Here is a 24,379-nt window from a genome sequence, read left to right on the forward strand (position 1 = left end):
TCCACTGGGCAGCTTTTTCCATAAGCTTCCCTAGCACTGAGGTCAGACTGATAAGTCTGTAGCTGCCCATATCCTCCTTCTGGCCCTTCTTGTAGGTGAGTGTCACATTTGCTAACCTCCAGGGCATAGGATTACCCAACCTCAGTGAAACCTCCCTGCTAAATGAACCATCATCCTCATTACTACTCGGTTCCACTTGTAGACCCTCATACCATTTATGTGAGGGCACCTGGGAAGATGGGGCAAACACACAGGAGATGCCTGCTGCACCTGGCAGGAACTCATCATCATTTCTCCCTACCCCTCAAGTCAGTAGTCATTTGGTGTAGAGCTTAGCGAGGCCATGACTTTCTGCTAGGTAGATACCACTGCTCCCTGGTCTTGCTGGCAGTGCTTCAGCAACCTTCCTGCAAGCCCTTCTGCAAAACTGCCGCTCAAACTACCCATTAAATGGGTAATGACTGGTTTGGTAGCCAGCAGAGCAATGCCTCAGAGAAAAGATAGTATTTGAAAGCAGAGGTTACAGGCAGAGCCCTCTCAAACAGATCCCTGTGCCAGAGGCTTTGTTTTGATACTAGAAACATTTCCACTACAGCAGCCTCTGATGGCAGTCATGTGTGGGATTAGGAACTGACTCCATTCAAATAACAGACAGCTGTTTGGAGTGAAAACTCGTCTCTGTCAATTTGCACTCAAAGAAGGCAAAGGCAAAAGGAAGGGGAAAAAAAAAAGACCCTGGGCCTGGGAATCATTGTAGCTTAATCCCTCCTTTGGCAGGAGATAAAACTGGGGCTTTCCAATGCTCTATAATTTCTTGCATTGACCTGGAAAGAGATTTCTCTATTCACTGGGCTGTAAACCTCCTTTTTTATATTTACTACATGATGTACAAGTACTGAACCTCCAACAGAGAAAACATGCCATGCAGGGCTAGGATCCTGGGAAGAAACATAGTCTCAGGTTAAATAACTTAGTTCAGCAAGGACACACAGTAGCTGCTAAAACCACTTATGTATGGATTGTTCTTTTAACTTCCAGGGTCAGGTTTCCTCATTCCCTGCAGGACTGGCTGAGATTTCCAGAAATGGCTAATAGTGTACCATGGTCTGGTCTTTTGATGCCAGATTTCAAACCTTAGGGGAGGGCCTGATTTTTGAGACCATTTGCACAACTTTAACAAGAAGTCAAATATCTCTGTGCATCCCAAGTCCCTGGTGTTTCCAGTCATTCCTGCTCTCTGATTTCCAGGAAATACAGAGGTAGAAAAGCAGAGCAGAATCTCTGCCATGCTCTGCCAAATGCAACTGCAGACACAGATGAGGGATGAGCTGCACTCTTCCCATACAGCACACAGGTACTTTCGGTTAGCTTGGGGCTTCCTGACAGTGCTTTAAACAGGCTCTTGCAAAAGCTGTTTCTTTTGATTTTCAGCCACCTGAGTGTCATCTCAACTTAAAAGTTTTGCACAATCGTATAAAAAGGAAATGAAAAATTCTGGCTGTGCTATTTTGTGCTATTTTGACATTTTCAAATTAAATTTAGTTTGGCTTCTCTTTGTGATGTAAATCTGGGTTTAAATTTTCTTTTTCCTAAGCCACATGCTTTGTTATCAAGCTGGCTGATGCACTTCTGCTGGAGAAGGGCTGGAGCCGGTGGGTGTTACACAAGGCCCTCCGAAACCTTCACTGCAGCCAGACCCTGTAGAAACACTCAATATCTAAGAGTAAAAAAACAACAATTTCCTTGAAATGAACTGTTTGGAAATGCCCAAGAAAATAGATTTCTCTTTTTATTTCTCTTTTTATTTCCCTATCTATCCATCTATTTATTTATTAGAATAAATTTGCTGGGAGGGGTATTTCCTTTATGGAAGATTGAAGAAGGCAAGATTTCATACCCATGTGAAATGAAGCCAGTTCCTGAAACCCTGAAACTCTGTGAAATAGCAGTTCTACCCCTGGGGGCCACAGAAGCCTGTGTGGAGGATATACCAACTGCCAGGCTACAGCCAGGAGAAACATCCTCTGTCAACAAGATTCAAAGAGAAAGAGTGTGAAGGAAGGGGATGGAGAAGCGATTTTGCATAGTGCTTTCCCTGCTTTGTTTGGATTGGAAGGCTCTTTCCCTGTGTCCCAGCAGACAGCCCTGGGATCACTTGGAAATTGCGCCCAGTTTATTCTTGTATAGAGCCGAAGCAGGGCTGTTTGCTATGGCTGGTGCCAGGGTGCTCGGCAACCTACAGGAAGGAAGGTCATGTTCTTCAGAAAAAGCCAAACACCCCCTTGAGCTTGGGATTGAGGAGACATGGATGCTATCCCAAGCCCTGTGCTCATTCTGGGTGGCCTTGCACAAGTCACATTGCTGACTCTGTTAGCTCTGCCTGAAAAAGCAGGATGAAGCACAGCAGAGGGGTATCACTCCCTGCTCGTGGTGATAGCAGAAGGAGCACTGCTGGCAAAACCCCTAATAGATGAAATGGGTTTTGTAGCTTTGCTTCAGGTGCCTGCCACTGCATTAACATCAGTATCTTTGAATATCTCTGTACTGCCCTCAGAGGGAGGTCCCAAGAGGATGGTATAACCTGCCTGGATGTGACTGGGAAGCTGCCCCACAGCCAAGCTGTAGCCTCCAGTTAGTCTTGGGATTAGTTTTGTGCTCCAAAGGCAGGAGCTTGATGTGGTATAATGGCACAAAGATTGGGGGTTTCTGTTGCCCCACCTGAATTTTCCAGTACCTGCTGCAACAGATTGTATGCTGTATCATCTAGATTGCTCACACTGACAAATAACATTACTGATCATCTGGCTGAGATTAAAACCTATGGCAAGATGCTCTTGATCATAACTTCTGGATGGCAGTGGCTATCACAAAAATGGCAATTGGAGGAATTCCAGGCTCAGTTAAGGAATCTGGACCTCAACAATAAAGCTAACATTTTCTGTGTTGAAGTTAACCCTGTAACCCTGTATGATCATAGAATCATAGAATAGTTAGGGTTGGAAAGGACCTTAAGATCATTCAGTTCCAACCCCCCCTGCCATGGGCAGGGACACCTCACACTAAACCATATCACCCAAGGCTTCATCCTACCTGGCCTTGAACACTGCCAGGGATAGAGCATTTACAACCTCCCTGGGCAACCGATTCCAGTACCTCACCACCCTAACAGTAAAAAATTTCTTCCTTATATCCAGTCTAAACCTCTGCTGTTTAAGTTTCAACCCGTTACCCCTTGTCCTATCACTACAGTCCCTAATGAATAGTCCCTCACTAGCATCCCTGTAGGCCCCCTTCAGATACTGGAAGGTTGCTATGAGGTCTAAATTGATGAAATGATCAAATTGCCCATGCCCTCAGCATTATCTAAAGCAATGCTCCTTTCACAAAGCTCAAAATACAGTGATAGATTGAGATGAATCACCTCAGAGGTAAATTAACAATGACCAATCTTAAATCCTTCTAGTCTGGACTTTCCTACAGAACATGGGATGCCCATTTGCAGTGCACAACCCAGAATGAGAACATTGAAGCCACTCCTTCCTTCCCTCCAACAAAGACTGAGAACTTTTCTTCCAGTTATCCCTCTGCCATTAGAAACTTTCCTACCACCTTTACAGACTTTGGCATGCTCAGTGTTTCCCTCACTGTGTAAATTCTCAGGTACTTCCCACACTTATTGAAGCAGTACCCACCTCTGAGAAGAAGCTTGTCAGAGCAGGTCTTTTCTTCTTTTGGGTCCTGAACAGTTCAAAACCTAGCTTAGTTTTCTGTTTCTTTCCAACTGTACAAGCAGGTCTAAGACAATATGTGACCTTTCACTACCATCCTGCCCTTGCTCTGCCATCCAGCTCCAGGAGAGATTGCCTCACCTGCAACATGGGAGATACTCATGCCTCAGTTCCTCTGGGAACTCACTGAATTTGGGGATTATTGGAAATATGTTAATGCTATCACTTCTCTGAAGCAGAAGAGTGTCAGACTTGTTATAGAGATAGCATGAAAGACTCACAAGAGCAGCTGAATTCCTCTTTATTTTTTCTCCAACACAGAAGTCCCAGAGTTTTAGAGTCTTGATAAAGTCATTATGGTGCCAAGAGGGGAAACACGTGTAGTTTCCATGGCTGCAAGCAAACATTAAAGATAACTGCATCTGAGAGAGTGGATGCTTCAGACAACATGATAACATGCTCACATCCTTTACTTGCATGAAAAATGTGGCTATTTCTTCCTTGAAAAATGGGTCTTATTAAAAAATGAATTTTTTTGAACTGTAACACCTTTAACATGAAGTGTCAACCTGAAGTTAAAAGAATAGAAATAATTTATTTAAAATTAAACAGTTTTGTGGTATCATTCTGGGGGATATTACCATTTTAAAATACATAGATATTTTTTATTCATGTGCTATTTCTCTCCCTTTACCACTGAAAAAAAAGAATAGAAAGAGTGACTTTTTTTCTCCCCAAATCTTTCTTCTTGTAGTCTGTGATGTTTGAAATGGTCTTTACATTGGAAAGTTATAGACAAAACCATGTGTGACTTCCACTCTGTAAATTCTGTAATATCGAGGACAACAACTTCATTTGTTATTTTGCCTTTTTGTAACTTTTTGCCAAGGTAAAGGAAGTTTTAAGAAAAATGATCAACATTCCTCAATGTATCCACTGCTGCATCAAGGCAGAGGCAGAGGTGGGTGTTGTGACTTGGGGGTTTCTCTCGTCTGTACTTGTGCCATGTCCTTTACATTATTTTACCTGCTAAATGCTGGCACTGGATGATCTGTATCTGCAAGAAATTCTCCCATCAACATTTAATATTGAGAGGAAGTCTAGTCCAGCCAGAGGAGAAGTCTAGCCCACCCTTGGTATATGTTGGCTGTATAAGCTGAACTGAGAGGATGTTGTCTTCAAAGAACTGTTTATTTACAGGGAACTTTACTAATTCATACAGCGGAGATCAAAACCTCACTGCAGACTCTTCAAAACCACGAGACACAACTGAACTTGCCCTTCTGTTAGATTTTGGAACATTATTTTGGAACAACATGAAGGGGCAACGTTTATGCAATACTTTCATTCACCGTGATACTAGCAGCCACAGAGTCCCCAGTACTATGAGAGTAGATAGTATGAAGATGTGTACATAGTCTTGAGTTACAAGTATGAGGATTCATGCATCCACAAGGAAGAGATGGCTCATAGTTTAACTCCTCACACAAGTCTGCTTTTGTAATTAACCTCCCATTGTTCCCACTCAATCAGATCTTCCAGATCTGGAAGTGAAAACACAATACAGTTTTGCATGTAACAAAACTGTCAGTATATATGCATCTCAATCAGCATGTCCTTGTGAGCTATCATAATCCACAGAGAATGGTGTCAACAGATGAAAAGCCACCGTCTTGGTCTGCAGATTTTCACCAGGTGTCTGCTGCCTTTGTCTTGTGCTCAAGTTCAGACTTGAAGCTATGATTTAGTGGTGGACTTGGCTGGGTTAGGTTTACAGTTGGACTCAATGATCTTAAAGGTCTTTCCAGCCTAAATTATTCTATGCTTCTAGGGCTTGGTGACTGCAGCCAATGTCACTATGTTGCTTTTGGCTCTGAACTCGACTGTTAGGCAGACTGTCCCTTCAGCTAGGGCATCAGAATACCCTGAGTTATCTTATAGAATCACAGAATAGTTAGGGTTGGAAAGGACCACAATATCATCTATTTCCAATCCTCCTGCCATGGGCAAGGACACCTCACACTAAAACATGCCACCCAAGGTCCTGTCCAACCTGGCCTTGAACACTGCCAGGGATGGAGCATTCACAGCTTCCTTGGGCAACCCAATCCAGTGCCTCACCACAGAATCCCAGGGGTTGGAAGGGACCTCAAAAGATCATCTAGTCCAACCCCCCTGCAAGAGCAGGGTAACCTAGAGTACATCACACAGGAACTTGTCCAGGTGGGTCTTGGACATCCCCAGTGTAGGAGACTCCACAACCCCCCTGGGCAACCTGTTCCAGTACTCTGTCACTCTTACAGTAAAGAAGTTCTTCCTGATGTTAACGTGGAACCTCCTATGCTCCAGTTTACACCCATTGCCCCTTGTCCTATCACTGGATATCACTGAAAAAAAACCTAGCTCCATCATCCTGACACCCACCCTTTACATATTTGTAAACACTGATGAGGTCACCCCTCAGTCTCCTCTTCCCCAAGCTAAAGAGACCCAGCTCCCTCAGCCACCACCCTTACAATAAAGAACTTCCTTCTTATATCCAATCTAAACTTCCCCTGTTTAAGTTTTAACCCGTTACCCCTTGTCCTATCACTACAGTTCCTAATGAAGAGTCCCTCCCCAGCATCCTTATTGGACCCCTTCAGATACTGGAAGGCTGCTATGAGGTCACCACACAGCCTTCTCTTCTCCAGGCTCTTGGTTATTTCTGGCATGTTCCTCTCCCCTGCATTTTGGTCAAACATACAGGGGCTTGGCCATATGAACTGCTGGAGTTGCTTCGGCATTTCATAATCTTAACATCACTGCAACACATCAATAATGTTCCCTTGGTTGCATTTAGCCCTTAAACTAGGTAGGACCAACGTAAGGAGCAGAGAATTATTTAAGCAGGTAACACCAGGTCTTTCCCTAGCATGAAACAGCACTGCTCCTCTATGGGGTTGTCAGTTGGAATAGGATTACTTTGAGGTGTTCTTACTTCATGCAGTATACACTCAAATCATATAAATGAGGACTTTCCAGCAGCCTTTCATAAAGAGTTTTCCTTTTACAATGCTGTTGGTTTCTCCAGGATTATACAAGATAGCTGATGTTGCACCAGGGATGGTGTTTGTTGACCTAAATGCTGTTATCTCCATGTTTCAGTTTCCAGATGGCCAAAACCAAGTGTAGCAATGCTTTCCAGATCTGTGAGTTCCTTTGAACTCTAGTGCCAAGAAGAGCTAGATTATGGTAGGTAGCATGGTTAAAATGTGCTTTGTGGCTCAAACACATCCCTGGGGTAGAGACAAAACAAACCCCAATAAATACATTTCTTACATTGGAGAAAAAAACATGCTCTGACACCCCTAAGATTGCCTGATTGGTAAGCAGTTGTCATTTGCATACTTTCCAATAGAAAGAGAGCTGGAAAGAAGTGCAGGAGAGTGGTTGCTAACCCATGGGTCAGTGGGGCATCAGCATCAGAGGCACTGCCTCCTGGACAGGGCAATGTTGATTTGCACTCATAGAATCATAGAATGGTTTGGGTTGGAAACGACCTTAAGACCATTCAGTTCCAATTCCCATGCCATGGGCAGGGCTGCCTCACACTAGAACATGTCGCCCAAGGCTCTGTACAACCTGGCCTTAAACACTGGCATTTTCTATTTCTTTGGAACTGTGCTTAGAAAGTCAGAAGATGCATGGAGATACCTTTTTGGTGCTCATCATCAGACATGAAAAGTAGACCCAAATTCATGTTCATCTCCCAGTGACCACAGTATAGTTTGTGAGGCTAAGCTAAGTGTATGGCAGGAACCAGCAGGGCCAAAGTCCCTTGGAGCACAGCACTAGGATGTCTCCCTGTCTTGTAGACCCTTGCTCACTGTGATACTCTGTCCTGTCTGGAGAAATGATGAAAGATGTAGACAAGCATAGAAGTTTCAAAGTCCTACAAATGTGTGATATGAGCCCCTGATTATTGGCTGGAATGTGAAAAGAGCCTGGTGACTTAGTTATTTCTCTCTTAAACGTATCTATGGACTTTCAAAGATTCAGTATATGGCTGGTATAATGAAATACAGTATGTATTTATTTTTCTTTCATCATCTTTCTTTTCCATTTAACTAGCACATTGAGAATCAGAGGGAAGAGATAAACAAAAATAAATTAAAACCAAAGTAAAATTTGTTTTATTCCTATCAACAATCTGATACAATCTCGGATTTGAGAAGCCAAGAAAATCTCAGTTCATTTACCCATTTAGTTAATAATTAGAGTTCCTAAATAATAAGACGTTCTGTAGCTTGAAGTCCTCATTCTGAGTATATATTTGTATTAGCAGTTAAATATACTTTTCATGGGCAATTAAGATATTATTCATTCCCAGCTATTCACAGACATCTCATGAGGGAATGGGGAAAGGAGGAATTGTAAAGTCATAGGGATAATAACAGACAAAGACCCTTTCCTCTTCTTGTGATATTGATCTTCAGAATATAAACAGAAGCAGGGAATGTTGGATCTTGGTAATATACTTATTTTAAATGCCAGTTGTTGAGTAAATAGACCTCTGTGGGGATATGTTTGTTTGAAAAGCCCTTTGGGATTAGAGAATATTAGCCCGGCATTCAGCCTGAGACCTATTTTGTGAGATGTCTTTGTCACTTTGTCAGCTTTCTAAAGCCCTTTATGATAGGTCTCAGCCTTGGTGATATTTATTCAAGTAAACCTAAGAATAAGAGTTAAGATGCAGCTGTTCCAACACTGTGAACATCTTTGTGTCTCTGTGTTTCGGCTCAATCCTGAAGTGCAGGACATCTCAGAGCAGGCTAACAAAGTATTCACACTCAGGCCTTCAGTTTGCCACTTAGCTGTTTTCCACAGTCAATAACTTTTACTAATTTTGCTCAGACACAAGAACTGGTGAGTTATTTACTTTCCACCAGTTTGCACATAAGGCCCTGATTTTGTAAAGGGTTACTCCTAATGCTTGCTCACAGCCCTCTGTTCTGCCCTTCCTCCTAGGAGTGTTTATACTTTGGTATTTGCCAGCCATAGAAAATAAAGTTGTTGTCTGCCAAACAGGTCATCCTCTAGCTCCTTGTCTCTCTACTTTTTCATGTGGCAGAGCATTCCTAGGGTAGACTGATCTTCCCTCACTTACTATCAAATCTGGTTATTGTAGCCATATTTATTAACAATAGTTAATAAAATTCAACTTTGGGTTTTAGCTGTGGCTCCCTTTAAGTGTTGGATTTTACCAGCTAACCTGAGTCAAAATTCACTGATTTCATTCTTCACCAGCTAATTCAGACACGATGTAAAATCCTAAAGTGAATGTGGTCATCTGCCAACCCAGAGCTGTTTGTCACCAAACAGATTCTTTTTCTTGGCTTGAGTATTTTATCAGACCATTGGCATATGGAAGAAGTCGACTTTTATTTGTCCTTTGGATGTGCTTATGGTGTCCAATGTGGTGAAAACCAAAATCTGTTATTAGAATCTTCAGTAGGCCTAACTGGATGACAGTAGTATTGCACCTACTCATTTATATTTTTCACACATTAGTTAAATAAAAAGGCAAAAATACAACATTTTCATAACTAAGATAATTATCTGAACTGTACTACTATGTGGTGTCACATAGTGTCTGAAAATCACAGAACAGCAACAGACATGAGCAACCAGAACAACCTTGAAGGGGAAAACCAGAAAATAAGGACTCCTGTGACAACACATGTTGCAATCCCACACATTGTTCCTGTCCATCTCTCTCCCTGTTTTACAGATGAAGCAAAAAGGAACCTTAAATCCCCCAGAGCCTACACTTTTTCAAGGATAGAAGTCTACTGAGGCCACAAATACCATTTTAGTGAGCTCTGTGGTCACAGTGAAATCCCATGTATAATGCACAAGACTAGGGAGACACTGCTGATCAAATAAGCAAGCTGGTCATGTCTCTTAACTTCTGGGACTTGGTGTGAGGCTGACTTAATGTTCCCAGGCCATAACAAGTAGTAAGCATCATAAAAGACTGCATCCCCATTGGGAAAATATTTAGGGCATGTGAAAAATAAAAGCTTAAGCCTGAGCAAATGATACTGAACTGGGGGCAAGTGGGTAGCTTCAGACAGTAATTTATTTAATCCTATAAAAGGGATGTAAAATATGCTAAATTAGATCAAAATCAGATATCGAACTTTAGGCCTCTAGAGCTACATAAGAGGGATCTCAGCTTAAGCATCTAAATAAAAACTCTGATTTTCCTACTCCCCACCTGCGTAACAGGAGGCTCATGTTTTCCCATGTATACGTCTTGTAGGAGTGTTCAGTAAATGAGTACTTGGAAAGTGTTTTGAACTCCCTGTGCAGAAGAAACTACCTTCCCCAAGTGTTACCATGAACATCCAGTCTCCCACTCCGTATTTGGAGAGCGTGGTTTTTCATTTCAATAGCAAACCCACAGCTGCAGTGCTGTTTGTTTCTACAGGTGGATTTGAAGTAGATGCCATTTTAATCACTAAACCTGACCGTGAGAAATCACGGACCCCTATTCCAAAGGCAAGATCTTCCACAAACACAGGGCTTGCTCCGAGAAGGCGCTGGTCTGAGCAGAACACAGACGGATTGTAAGAACAGACAGAAACCCACTGTTAGAGAAGCTGAAGAGAAAAACCTGGGCAGAATCCAGAACTTCACTCAGGTAAATAAAAAGGTACATTTCTGTGAAAAGCTTCATGAATAAGCAAAGATTTTTTAAATAAACCCTTTCTGAAAGTTGCAGCATACAGTATTCTCTTCCAGGAATGATACTATAGGACACAAGCATTACAACTTTGGTATTTTCTCATTAACTGAACAGAAAAAATGGAGTTGCAACCCAAACTAGGCTGGAGTTGGAATGACTGCTTACAGTCTATTCTGCTCTGAGTGTGAAGCAAGCATACACTCAGATTCATTGCTCTAACCCAAGTTTCCTAAAAAGTCAGGTATCAGGTCCCAACTGAACCCAGTTGAACTTCAACACCCTTTGTAGGCATGGCAAGAAGCAGAAGGTGCTCTGCCGTGTGTGGGAGCCCTTGGCAACACAGTGAGCTCAGCACTAGCTTCCCACTGAAACTTTGGGAATTCCAGTCAGACTGCACCCTCCCCAGCTCTGGGGCCAAGGCTCTGCTCCCTCATTCAAGAAAAGCATACGTAAGTAGTTGTTCAACATGAGCACATGCCCAAAATTCAGTGGAAATTAGGTGGATGAGGAAGTGTGTCGCTTAAATGCATCACCATGAATATGCAGGGCAGCAGAAGGTGGAAAAACAGCCTTTTAGATTCAGTTAGGTTAAAAAAATCATCTGAACTTGACCACAGTCGCTTTCTGTGAATATTCAACAGCTGAATGATGTGAGCATGAAAGTTTGTGCACAGGAAAGGCTCAGCTAATTTATGAAAGCAAATTTAGAGGTTTAAAATGTAGGTTGTGTTCGAAATTCATGTTACTTTCAGTGACCAGAGCTGTGTGTTGCTTCATCTATGTACAGGACTGAGCACACTGGTAAGGCTGCCAGAAAGGAGGAACAATAATTCTTTCATGAGATCACCAAGTAAATATAAGTATCATATTAATGGAGTATTCATATAGCAAAAAATAACAATAATTCAGGCTCAGATCATCTCTAATGTAATTACAGCACTGCACCTCCCAACCACTGCCTGTTAATTCTGGTCACGCTGACTATTTCTGTGCAGTTTTACTGGTGTCTCTGTACAAGAAAGAATCTTCTCCTTATGGGTCAATGGAGAGAACTAATACACAAAAATAAAGCTAAACCTTAGACTCTAAATATGTCTGCCAGTATATTAAACTCAACAACCTCAGCCTTTTGTGCTACCTGTGACTTCCTGAAAGAGCTCTCTATAGACCTCAGAGGGCCAATTCTGTCTCAAGAGTATATCTCAAATGTTGATAAAGGCTTTTTCTGTATTGCCTAACTGGTTTTGATCCATGTAGAGGTGTTTGCACTAATATAGTAATGGTTGTACTTTATGATCTTAAAGATCTTTTCCAACCTAGTTGATTCTATGATTTTATTCTAGTAATAAACTCACAGTTTCTGTGGTTGATAAAGACAGTAGTGTGCAGAGGATGGATCTGATATTGGAATATGCCTCTCTATCTCCCCTTTAATTACAGAGGGTCCATGGGGGGCAGTTGAACTCCTAATCACTCTACTAGGCACTTCATTAAGATATATAAAGCAATTTGGGACTTTCCTCACAAAGGCATAAACTTCGTGTTCCAGAACAAGCCAAACTTCATTTATCTGCATGATTTCCCCAGCTCCTGCCAAATCCAAAAAGACTGACTTGCAGAGGGCAAGCCAGAGGATGCAATAGCACTCGAGGGTGCTCAGTGCTAAGTACATGCAAGAGCAGGCTCGGGTGACACCAATGTAACTCAGAGTTTTTGTTCCTTTTTCCCAAGTTTCAGTATCCTACACACCCTTCACACCACATGGTGCAAAACGTGAGGGATGTGTTCTCATAAGCGACACAAGTGCAGCATTTTTGAGTGTTGCTTCACTTCTCAATAGCCCTTGGCAGGCAGTCATTGCAGAGCAGAGGGAGTCTGGGGCAGGGAATATCCCTTTCTGACAATCCCTCCCATCCCACAGCTCCCCCCAGTACATGATGCTGCCATCCTCAAGTTCTATTTGCTGTATTTAGGGCTTTCACCCTGCATCTGGCAGGATTTTTGAAGGTATTTCTGGAGACAGACAGCTTCCCTGACCCATCCTTCATCTCCAAGGATGGGAAGATAACACTTTGCCAGTAAGTTTTCCTCAGGCCTGTGGTTGCTGCCAGTCAGTTTCTGGCTCCTGAGAAGGACATTTGCCAAGGAAGATTTCCAAATACAACCTATAAAACTTAACACCACTCACTCTCACACTTCTTATCGCAGTTGTCGGCCTGTGTTTTATAGAATATTGCATCTTAATTCCTTTTCCTAGGACTGATGCTTTCTGTTCCTAATAGAGTGCATGAAATAACCATTTCCTGGATGAGGCTGAGTGACTTTGACATCATCCCAATGTAACCTTAACAAAGTCAAGTCAGACAAGGCACCAAGTTTAGGCTTGGCTCTTTGAAATACAGAAGCAAAACTTGCTTTCATAAACACTTAATAAGATTTTCTCCCTTTCTCCCCTTTATTTCTTTTTAGCCAAACCTTTATAACACTTAGGTCAGGTCAATCCTGGGCTGAATTTCAAGGACAGCAAAACTCCACTCCCAAAACTGAATCTAGAAATGAACAGAGAGATGCCCCAGGTTGCAATACCTGGCAGGAAGGAAACTGTGGGTATAATGTTCCCAAGAAAAATATTAAATAATTAGACATGGATAATACTGTGGCACGTCCACAGAGATATTATATTGCATAGCTCTATAATAGAAAATATATAAACAAAATATGTGATATATATATGTCCATCTTAATTAAAAAATAAATCCTTATGGGTTTAGAAAATCCTTGCTACATTCAATCCTGTCACCACACTCTTTTCCCACAGAGATGCTGTAAGAAACAACTAAAAGTGAGACTTTATGTACAAGGGTCTGCTATGCAGTGCACTTATACCCTGCTGCAAACTTCCTCACCAAGGTAAATCTCTTGCCATCTGTGTTTGTACTGCAGAAAGTAGTAAGTTAGTTCTCTTTTAAGTGGTAGATATATACATATAAAGCACAGTTGCCCTACATCCAGCCAGATCTCAGTGTCCGGAAGCATTTATGTCTTTGCAAGTGGTCCAGTTAGTTGGAGCTGGCTAAAAGTGCAATTCATTGAACTGCATTGTCCTCCTTGCAACTGTGTGAACACATTGCCAGAAGTATTTCACTTCTGCACCTTATTTCAGGAGCCTTCTGTGCACATTTTCACTTGCACTGTACCCAGTTTTTATTAAGCCTTCTTTGGTTGGAGCTGAACCCATTTAACTTGATCAGGTCAGATCAATAAATTATAGGGTGGTTTCTGACAGCTCAGAAGAACACATATGGGAAATGCTCCTTTTTGAAGCAATCATTAGGAAGTATCCCAGACACACAGATGGAGAGCATGTGTCCATTGAAATTAAAAGGAGCTAGGGCTACGCACTCAGAACAAAACACTCAGCCCTTTAGTAGTGGAAGGCTGTTAAAAGAGCTTGGTGATGACACTCATGCAACCTAATATCTCTATTGATGATATACACTTATTTCAAACTAATGAAATTGGGTGCTTTTATTACTTTACTGCTTTCTTGAATTCACTAACATATGAAGGAAAAATTAAATGACCATTTTTTGCCATGGTGGAGTCTCTGTTTTCAATTGGTATCTCCTTTCATTAATTTTCTTCATGCTTAAATGCTGTTCTACCCCCCCTACATTGGCAAGGTTTGGACAAATATACAGCCTTTAGGAAAAGGGTTTCTGGTTTCCAGTCAGATCTTAATGAACCCAGTAAAAAGCCACCTTATGGAAAGATTCAGGAAATCTCTTAAGCATGGTCGTATGTTTGTCTTTATTCAGAAAACCTTTTAAGCATGTGCTTAGCTCCACCTAATTGGGAATTAAGCACATGCTAAAATTCTTTCCTGAAAGAAGTGCCCTTTAGTCCACCACCTACCTGCAGATTATTGGGGTCTTCATCACTCAGCTATGCAGAAGCACCTTTTGCTGTTGCAGATGCCAAACTGCTAGTTGAGCAATGGTGGAGGGCCTGTGCATCTAGGTTTTTAAACTAAAACTGTGAATATCAGGGGACTGCAGGTTTACTGCTAAAACCATGTGTCAACAACAGCATAAGGAAAAACAAGTAAGTATTTCTTTGAAATGTTGACTATTGAGGGGGAAGCAGGCATGGGATAACTGATGTTTTTCTCATTTGCTGTCTTTGATGCACTTAAATGTCAGTGATCCTGAAAACAACCATTCTCCCATTTAATGTTTGTCATAGGTATGGACCTCTGATCTATCATAATGGGACAAATACTTCCCATGTCTCATGTAGGGACACCCAAGGAAGTATGCAGACCATTGTTATTGTGCTGGCTGAGGAGCTAACAATATTTAGGAACCCATGAGATGATAAATGGTTCAAAACATGTTATCCTGAGCTGTCACACCTTGCTCCCTTTTACCTTTATTTTCAAAGCTACCTACCTCTTTTCATTGCCTGTAGTTCCTCAGATTGGTGCTTTGAGCCACTCTTGCACCCAAAGGGTCAAATCTGAAATGGACCTTTCCTGGACATCCATGCTCATGCACTCAGCTATGGGAGAGGTGTTGAGTTTCTCCAGCCAGCCAAGGCCTGTGTATTTTTCCCCACCTGCACACCTCAGGGGAACAGTAAATCCATCTTTAGTGCCATTGTGCATATTTCAGCAATAAAATACTTAATGCACTGCAGCAGAAATGCAAATCTAATAGCATTAAAATCAGTTTGTTGTAGAAGGAGCTGGCAGCCTGCCCTGCTCACTGGAACAGCCAATTGACATCAGTTGTACTTGCAAATGAATGAGTCCAGCAGCCAAGTGCTCCCAGAAGCCTGAGTATAAGGTGTAGCTGTGAAATGTCACGTGGGAAGGTTATCAATTAATTTATCTGGGAAAAAAAACCCATCAAAATATCAACATCTTGTAACCTTTGGCAATATTTTGGAAAACATGATTCTTTCCCACTCAAAAGCTTTTTGGAGCCATTTTTCCAAAGCTGGAGGCCAGCTTATTCGTGGCAGTTGGTGGCATAGAGGGCTCCTGATCTGCAGACAGGAAGCACTTAGTTGTATAAAATACGATGAATTAAATCCATATGGGAGAACAGTCAAATGTCAATTCTTGGATGCCTGTCATAGGAATCTCCAAATTAGGCAAGACACTCCAGGTGACTAAGGTTAGCAAGTGTGCAATGAGAACAAAGATAAGGCATTGGTAAAATAAGCAGAATGAGCAACAATCTCAGAGCCAGACCACTTGTATTGAATATTCACAGGGATAGGAATTAAATTGTCCTTCCCAATATCTGTGGCATTTCAGTTTGGAAAAATAATGGAGTGTGTCCTGGACCAAGAGCAGAAAGACCTAAAATAGTAAGTTACTTGTGAGCCCCTGGTCTTCACTTCTACATCTCTGGCTTCTTCTACTTCATGGTCTCCATGAGCAGAGCCTCACCTATTCCTTGGAATGTGAGAATCATTCCAAGGCACCACTAAGGCTCTTACTTTTTCTGAGGTCAAAAGAAGGGGAGTTTGATTAGCACAGGCAAGCCTGAAAACCCATACCCAGTCCTTCCTATGAGATGTGAGCTGTGCCTTCCTCTCACTTCTTCTTTGTGGAAAGGAGACACTGAAGATCCTGAAAATAAATATCTTCTGCAAATGATGGGTTTAAAATGCTTTTTCAGGTTTAGGTATGCAATTTTGTCACTAGGCAGCAAGTGAGCTGTGTTAATGCATAGTGTGTGCTTCCTGAGGCTGCTGCATATGACAGTTTAAATACAGTGGTTTAGGACTTTTGTTGAAGCTTAAGCTGATGTGTGTTACCTCCCCTTCACTGCAGGTTTACAGCATAGTAATTGCTGTCTGCTGTGCCTCAGCTAGCATGCTGTGAGCTGGGAGATGCAGCAGCTCCACTGATTATTACTACTGGTCATAACTACTTGATAGGGGTTTTCACCAGTATCTTAGTCAAGATTCTCTGGATCCTAACTTGGGGGACAGACACTGGCTCGTGGATATGAAAGAAGAAAGTACTTCAGAGAACAGAAACTCTTTCGAGGCCCTTGCAAGCCCATCTTTGGGAATTTCAAGATCAGCATTCAAACTTTTCATGAACTTTAAAGGGAACCTGCAAAAATATCTGTCAAAGATGCACCTGGCAGCTAAAACTCACAGCTCCAATAGACACCAATAGCCATGGCTCTCCATCTGGCTCCTAGGAGATAGTCACCTTATCATCTCTGTCCCTCAAGATCCTTCCCAATACCTCTTTTCTCTACAGGTGCCTTATACCTTTTCTTTCAGCAATGACTTATGATACATTCAGAAAAGCAAATGTTGCCTATTTCTCTTTAGCTTTGAAGTCTGCTGCTTCTATTTCAGACTTGAGGGAGGTCTTGTGCACCCAAACACTTGTTTAATTTTTCCAGCTGTACCATATGGTCTAATAAAAATGAACACCTCATTGGCCTAATCTCGTGCTGTTGTCCTGTAGATATTCACACTGCTCTATCTGGCTGGATCAGGAAAACCTGTGCACCTGTAACAAGTAATACTCTATCCAGAGCAGGTGTTAAAGATTGTGTCTTTGTGATTTATTACCAAGCTTATGCAGCAATCAAAAATTAATCCTTTAATGTATGTATACGGTTTTCAAAACAAAGTGATTAGAGACGTCCTTGACTGTTGAACCACATGGAGGGGAAGGGTGTTGAGAAGCCATCTAGTCTATATCTGTTTGTCCAGTATCTGTTATAAGCAGGTCATTCCCCATAGGTTTGCCTGTCCTGTCCATAAAACCCTTTGGTGACAGGATACACGCAACCTACTCAAACAACCCAGACCAGTGCAGCCTTGTCCTTTTCCTTCGAAAGACTATTTTAACCTGAAAATATGTGTTGAGTCTATTGACCTAATTTAAAACTACAGCTTTTCATAGTCACCACTGCAGTTTTCAATGTGCTTGCACAGCACTCATTTAATGTAGACCTTTGCTCTTCTTTGTAAGGGAGAAAAAATTCTTACCCATGAGGGACCTGAACCCATGATTGCACATTGGGAGATCAATGTCTCATGCATGAGACCACTGGGACTGCTACACACAATTTATGACTCAGAATAGTAAAATCTGTTAATGTTCTCTCTATGCCAAACTCTCTTCTATGGAAGCTACATTCTTGGGCAAATATACATGTTTAGTAATTGAGGGAAATTCATGTCATCATCAGAGTGAGTCAGTTTGGTGCATCTTAGCAGAGGTGGCAGGTCACTACAATACACTCTATGGATGGACTTAATGCTGACAGTATAAATAGGACACCAATAGGGATATCCACCCTTTTAATGTTGCATAAGTGAGAGAAGGTGATCTGCACATTTCTACAATCAGGGAACGTTGTCTGTTTCCCGGTTCTGGCGCCAACGCTGCATTTAAATTCCAACCATATTGTTACAGTTCATTAATTTTCGTCGACTGAAGCTGTTGCGGTGCCACACAGGGAAAATATGTAGCCCAGATGTGTTTGCTGTTATGAAATAGCTTTTTTAGAAATAGCTGTAAAATCGAATAACAAAAACACTCCAAACAATCCATAGTCAGACTAAAATTAAATCCATCTCACTTTGGCTGGTTGCAGAGCTTTAGTGTTAAACTTGGGAACATTCTTGCCACCTATTTGCTACATAATTAGAGTTCATTTGAAGTCTGATGGAATTTCACTCTTATTCCAAGGGACGTCAGTTGCAATAAATGACTTTCATGGACCAAAGAAAAGCTATTCCAAAAACTAAATAACAAAGAGCAACTATGCTACAAGCATCTGAGAGGGGTCTAGCTTGCTCAGCTCTTTATGGATGGCATGAATCTCCCATTAAAAGCAGCTCTAGAGCATTTGCTCAGAGGAACTTGTCCTATAAAGTGTTCAGCTTGTTGAAGTTATTCTTTCTCTCTGTGTCACTAATTTTGAACAGCAGGATAAAGGCAGTTGGAGGACACCACCACAGCAGGCACAGAAATACTTGTCAGAATAATTCCCTGCATTAGGAGGATGAGCTAAAAAGGCACAGGGCCAAACTTGGTTTGTATTAATGCCCCTGCTAGCACGGGACTTAACAGAGAAACACCAATGATGCTTGAATGTGGTCCTTCTGTCATACAGCTGCTCCCAGTACACCAGCAAACCCAAGAGAAAGTCTGTTTCCAGAAATAAAACTGAAAATTAGCCACTCCCTGCCACAATTTTCTATTAGAATTTGTTGCATAAAGGAGAAAGACATGAATATCTTTAGGTGCCTCCAAATCTGGTATATCATTATTGTTTTATGTGATTATAACGTGTATCAGGTTTTGTCTTCTTTTAATAAGAGAATGATTATGATCTAATGGAATTTCCTTTACAAATTTCTATTCTTCATCCAAAAGTATTTTTATATCCCTAAAAAGTGAATTGCATCTTCCTCAGACATACATGATATATTTTATATATTTTACAGGCACCTATATGCTAGTAATAAGCATGTGCCTACATGTGGTGAGACACTGGACCAGGTTGCCCAGAGAAGCTGTGGCTGCCCCATCCATGGAAGTGTTCCAGGCCAGGCTGGACAGGGCTTTGAGCTACCTGTTCTAGTGGAAGGTGTCCTTGCCTGTGGGAAACAGGTTGGAAATAGAAGATCGTTAATGTCTCTTCCAACCCAAACCGTTCTCAGATTCTATGTTTTGGTAATATGTATGTAACTGCCAGTTAGTGTACAGTTAGTATGGGAAACAGAAAGTAAGTAGATTTTTATGTCAACATTAGTATGCTTACTTGATAGCTATTCAAGCTCAATATAAAATACCATATTAGACACCATTGCACCTAGCAGGCATAAATTTATTCTACCAAAAAAAAGCTGTCCAAGTTCCCTAGTGTAGATGACATCCTTTCTCATACTGTTTCATTCCTGTTTTTTTGGTAAAGCTTCATTTGATACACCTTGACAAGTGCATTCGTTATGGTCCCATTGACTTTAGTAGAGTGGTGACAGTTTCCATCTGCAGAGGATGCATCCCAGGAGAAACTTCTTTTCAAGTGTAAACAGAGTTTATCAGGAAAACCTTCATAAGCAAGGGTGGAACCTAATATATGTATTGCATTGGTTCACTACTTCACTGAGTGAACTGAGTGACCACACCAAACACGATTTCTTCTACAGTATCTGGAACATACTTAGCTGTGTCATCAGAAGTAATCTCTAATAAAACGAAGAATTTACCACAGCTATTAAAAAGGGAGCAATAAAGATTAAAATCTTATGAGGTGGTGAAATAAGTGGTCATAATTTGTTTTTATGAGAAGACAATATAGTGAAGATGGGGCCAGACCCTTCCTAGAGGTTCACAGTGGGCAAGAGGCCATGGACACAGCTCACAAGAGTAGAAATTCTAGGTAGATATTAAGAAAACAATTTCCCAATGAGGGTAGTCAGATATTTGAACGATTTGCCCAGTGAGGTTCTGTAATAACCATCCTTGGGGATATCCAAAACTCAGCTGGAAGTTATCCCGAGTAACCTGATCTAAGCAAGTGGCCAGGCCATTAGATTTGCAAAAGTCTCCTCCAGCATACGTCATTCTGTTTCCATGACTCTGTGATAAGATTTACATGGTTCACGGTAATAAAAAATCTTTGCTGTATTCCCAGTTCTTGGACCAAATTCTCTGACAGGGATGGGAAAGCCACGGGAATTCCCTGCTTTCATTTTTCTGCCTGAAAAATGGGAACTAGAATATTCATCTAATCACAGGGGCATTTGTGTAGTGTGCACCATCATTGTCTGCCAAGTGTTTCAGTCCTTAGAGAACTAATGTCATACTCATATTTAAATACATTACCGATAGCCATTAAATGGCAACACTGGAGCTGGTTTTGGAAATAATACTCAGCCATTGGCAACTGGGTTTTAATTCCTGAAAATGTGCTTTTAAGTATTGCCTAAAGAGCTAGGACAGGCTATGGGTTGCCTGTGACTTGTCTGTGAAGTTTGTGTTACTCAGAAGAGGTGATTTTCATGCCTTTACATGCCCCATTACATCAAGCCTGCTTGAAACCTAGTTTGAAAGGTTTCAGGTGCCAAATGAAGCCAAGACCCTTTCTTAGACAAATAATGGAGTTCCCATCATTTGGAGTGCATGACTAGCCTCTAAGTTAGCTCATTTTGTTTCTGGTCCTCAACTGAAGAGACACTTTAAAATCTGAACATCGGTAGGTGACCAGCAATGAATCATGAATGGGAAGCAGAGGATAGTGAAGAGAGACTGAGTTTACTTACATACAGCTACCCTAGCTCACTTCTGCAGGGCAGGTATTTGAGCAGGCTTAAGTTCACCTCACTCCAGAAGAGGCATGAAGAGCACTTGAGAACTACTTAGATCCTTAAAATAGGACTTAAGTGGGACTTAAGGGCTGTTCCAGCCATTTGTATTCATGGGAATGCCACCTACAAAGAGCAGCATGGCCCAGACAAAGACCTGTTCATGGGAGAGCTCACAGATAATGAATAACAAGAGATTTAAATGTAGATGAGATGTATAACTGGCCAAAATAAGAAAGAGATGTTCAGCGCTCTAGCAGGGCTCTGCATCCAGACCATTATAAGTGTGGGAGTGTATACATGTGTATGGGAAGAAGAAAACACTTCTAAAACATGCATACACACACACTAAGTGATTATTGTAAGTTTCTTAGAATGCTTGGGAAGGTTGAATGAAAAATAAAGTCAGTCTTGTTCTGTATTCAGCTATGGAGGACAAGAAATGCTGCTGCTAATAAAGGCAAATTTGGCAGCTGCGGAGCCTTGGCAGGGGTACAGAGTTCCTTTGCGAGCTACTGAATAGCTCCAGCTGTGCAGAGCTTGAAATGTATCTTGAAAGCACTGAAAGACAGCTGTCCTGCTCCACTGCCCCACTTGCCTGGCTGAGAGAGGATGATGTTTTTAATTGCAAGTTTATGCTGTACTTTGGGTTATTCCCTTGCCCATTCTCCCTTTTGCTAGTACAATAACATTAAAGGAAGATCTTCTCTATGGGACAGCCACCAAATATGGTGTGACACAAGTCAGCCTGGTGCAGGGTGAATGGTACTGCAGATTTGATCTAGGTCCTGTTGGCAGAGGGAGCAACTGCTTCCAGAGACATGTTTTCTATTACAGTGGGGTTTTGATATTCACCCAGCTCAGTCAATAATATGGATCCTCTGTTGTTCTGCTCCACTAGAGAGATAAGAGGGAAACTTTTTGTATTGTGTTCACAATGAAGTTAGCAAGCCAGGTGAAAAAGTGAGCTGCAGTGCTTTATGTCCCAGTGGAGGAAGGTCTTCTGCCTCCTGCAAAAATGGCAGCACTATTTATAGGGAAGAGATTTTAGAGGTGGTGGCTATGTCCTCCACTATACCAGGAAAAGGCTAAAGCCACCTCTGCAGTACCTTTCAGAGTGTGCTCAGCTCTGCATCAAATGCAGTCAGCAAGATTAACTGTGTTAATATAATCAGTTGCCAAGAGGCTAAATCAAGGCTTAAAACTTTCTCAGTCAAGTGGCAAATGTATTGTTTTTCTCATGCTTACTGTTCATCTTCTTCCTGCCACCAGAGTGGGTACAGCTCCTACTCTCACTGCTATCCCACTTACAACCCCACAATAGCAAGCAAACAGCAACAAGCTGTTTGCCTCTGCTCTTTCCACTGGGATATTGTTGAGAAACCTCAACAGTCTGACGGTTAGAAGTATTCTCCCAGTTTCCAGACACAAGATTATTTACAGCCATTTCATATTCTTTTCTTCTTGTGCCAACATTATTTCAACAGTTCTTCCTTCAGGTGTTTCCCTGAAACCTTTTGTCCAGGTGAGTGGACGTGTAGGCATGTATGCATGTGCACACACACTGTGAAAACTGATTTATTTATATAGAGATGTGTCAGCCTTCCTTTCTCTACACTAAATAAAGCTGACGAAACAAAGCCCAGCTGGACCTTACCCTGTTGTTTTTGAAGGTAATGAAATGTTGCACATAGGGGAAAACCATGTTTTGGTGACTCAGTGCCTTAGCCCTTGTTAAGGCATGCAGCTATTTCACAGTGGGGAGACAACTAGACAATGTGAACAGCTCTAAAGGGCCACCAGGACAGTCACTCTGGAATGACTACAGTGACTCAAACACCTGGTTTTACCCAAATAGAGATCAGAAATTTTGGTCATGTTATTCATTACCATCTAGAACCAAATTTTCCAGCAAGCAAAAGAAAAGGTCTCGATGTCAACAAACAAAACCCTCAGACCTAAACAAGCTATCATTTCCTAAAAATACAAGAAAAAGGATTTTCCTTTCTTTTTCTTCTTGCTCACCAAACCTCAGAATAAAGGCAAATATGTGTTGCTGCAACCAGAGCTATCCTTTGAGGTGACCTGTAAGGTCAAACTAGGGTTTGTTTTGGGGTGTGGGGGGGATGCACTAAGCTAAAAGGGGAGTTGCTGGAAGAGAAAATAGGGATCTGAAAGGAATCCTGTGGAATAGGCCAGTTTAATTACAATTCTAGCAGGATTAGGAAAAAATGCACTAACATGTTGTTCCTTAAGCATTGGGACTTAGGGAATATTTGTTGGGCTTCTGGTGGCTCCCTTCCATGTAGATTCTCTCATGTCAAATAACTATGCTGAGCTCAGATTATGACCTTTCCCACTAACTTAGTCTCTGTCCTGTACCCCACTTCTAATTCTCCTGAATATTTAAAACATAAGACTTTGATGCCTTTTCCCTTCCATCAAACTGCGCTGAAATCAACCAACAGCCTCAATAATTCTTAAATGGGGGGTAAGCCTGACAAACAAACAACTACAGCACAGCTGCATAATCCTCATTTCCTCAGGAAATGAAGCAAAATATTACAAACAGTGTCCATGAATTCAAGCTATGTGATATTTTAATAAGAAGGATGTAGATGTTCCCCCATTGAGACCTTGCTTGGCTTATAGACTGGCCTTTTTGTCTTTCTTTCACCTTCCTCTGAAGATTAAGAGCTTGATCACAGCTGGAGATGGGACACATGGATTGCCTGAAAGTGTCAAGCTATACCAAACCAAGGCTGAGGATCATATACACCTGGTTAAAGTCAGTGCCAGACGCTGGGTCTGGGAGGAATTTCTTGCCTTCCTGTGCAGAATGGAGGGCTGTCCTCTTCATAGCCCCATCTGTGTGTTTTCATTTAGGGAATTCCCTGATGTTGTCAGGGCTGAACATATCTCTCTTGTTCCCCTGTAGAATACAATTGCTCCAGAGGCTTAAAGAAACACCAACATTGAAGCTTTGGCATTTTGTTGTTGTATGTTGATATGTACCTGACAGACCTACTGTGTACTGCAAGATCACCTGCAGCAGCAAAGAGGGAGACTTGGTGGCTCAGATGGTCCCTTCAGGACAAAGTCCTTATGAGTTTTGCTGAGGGGTTTACAATGGTGCCTGTGGGTTGTCTTGTCACTCTCTAAATGGAATGATGACAAAGCATGTGCCCAAACACTCTTCCCCAGCAAGTGCCAGAGACCTTCCTCAGCTGGTCATTTAAATGATGTGATTTTAAGTTTTGGAAAGAAGAGATTTCAGCTGCATAAATATAATATCAGGATTAAATGAAAGATTATTTTTTTTAATTTAAATTAATCTAATGTTGTTGCTTCATTAAATCATCACATCTTTTGGGATGCATTTGGTTGTGTGCTACTACTTATTAATATTCTTGTTAATGATTTAAATTGCAGCTATGCTCAAAAAGTTTGAGATGCTTTCTGGAAATAGAGGCAGGTCCTGTATTAAAAGCCTTATTCGGAAATAGCTGAGGTAAAGATGAAAAGAGCACACTATATGAACATCTTTTTGAGATATAAA

Source organism: Melopsittacus undulatus, chromosome 7 (assembly GCF_012275295.1).
Source record: "Melopsittacus undulatus isolate bMelUnd1 chromosome 7, bMelUnd1.mat.Z, whole genome shotgun sequence".
Taxonomy (NCBI): Eukaryota; Metazoa; Chordata; class Aves; order Psittaciformes; family Psittaculidae; genus Melopsittacus; species Melopsittacus undulatus.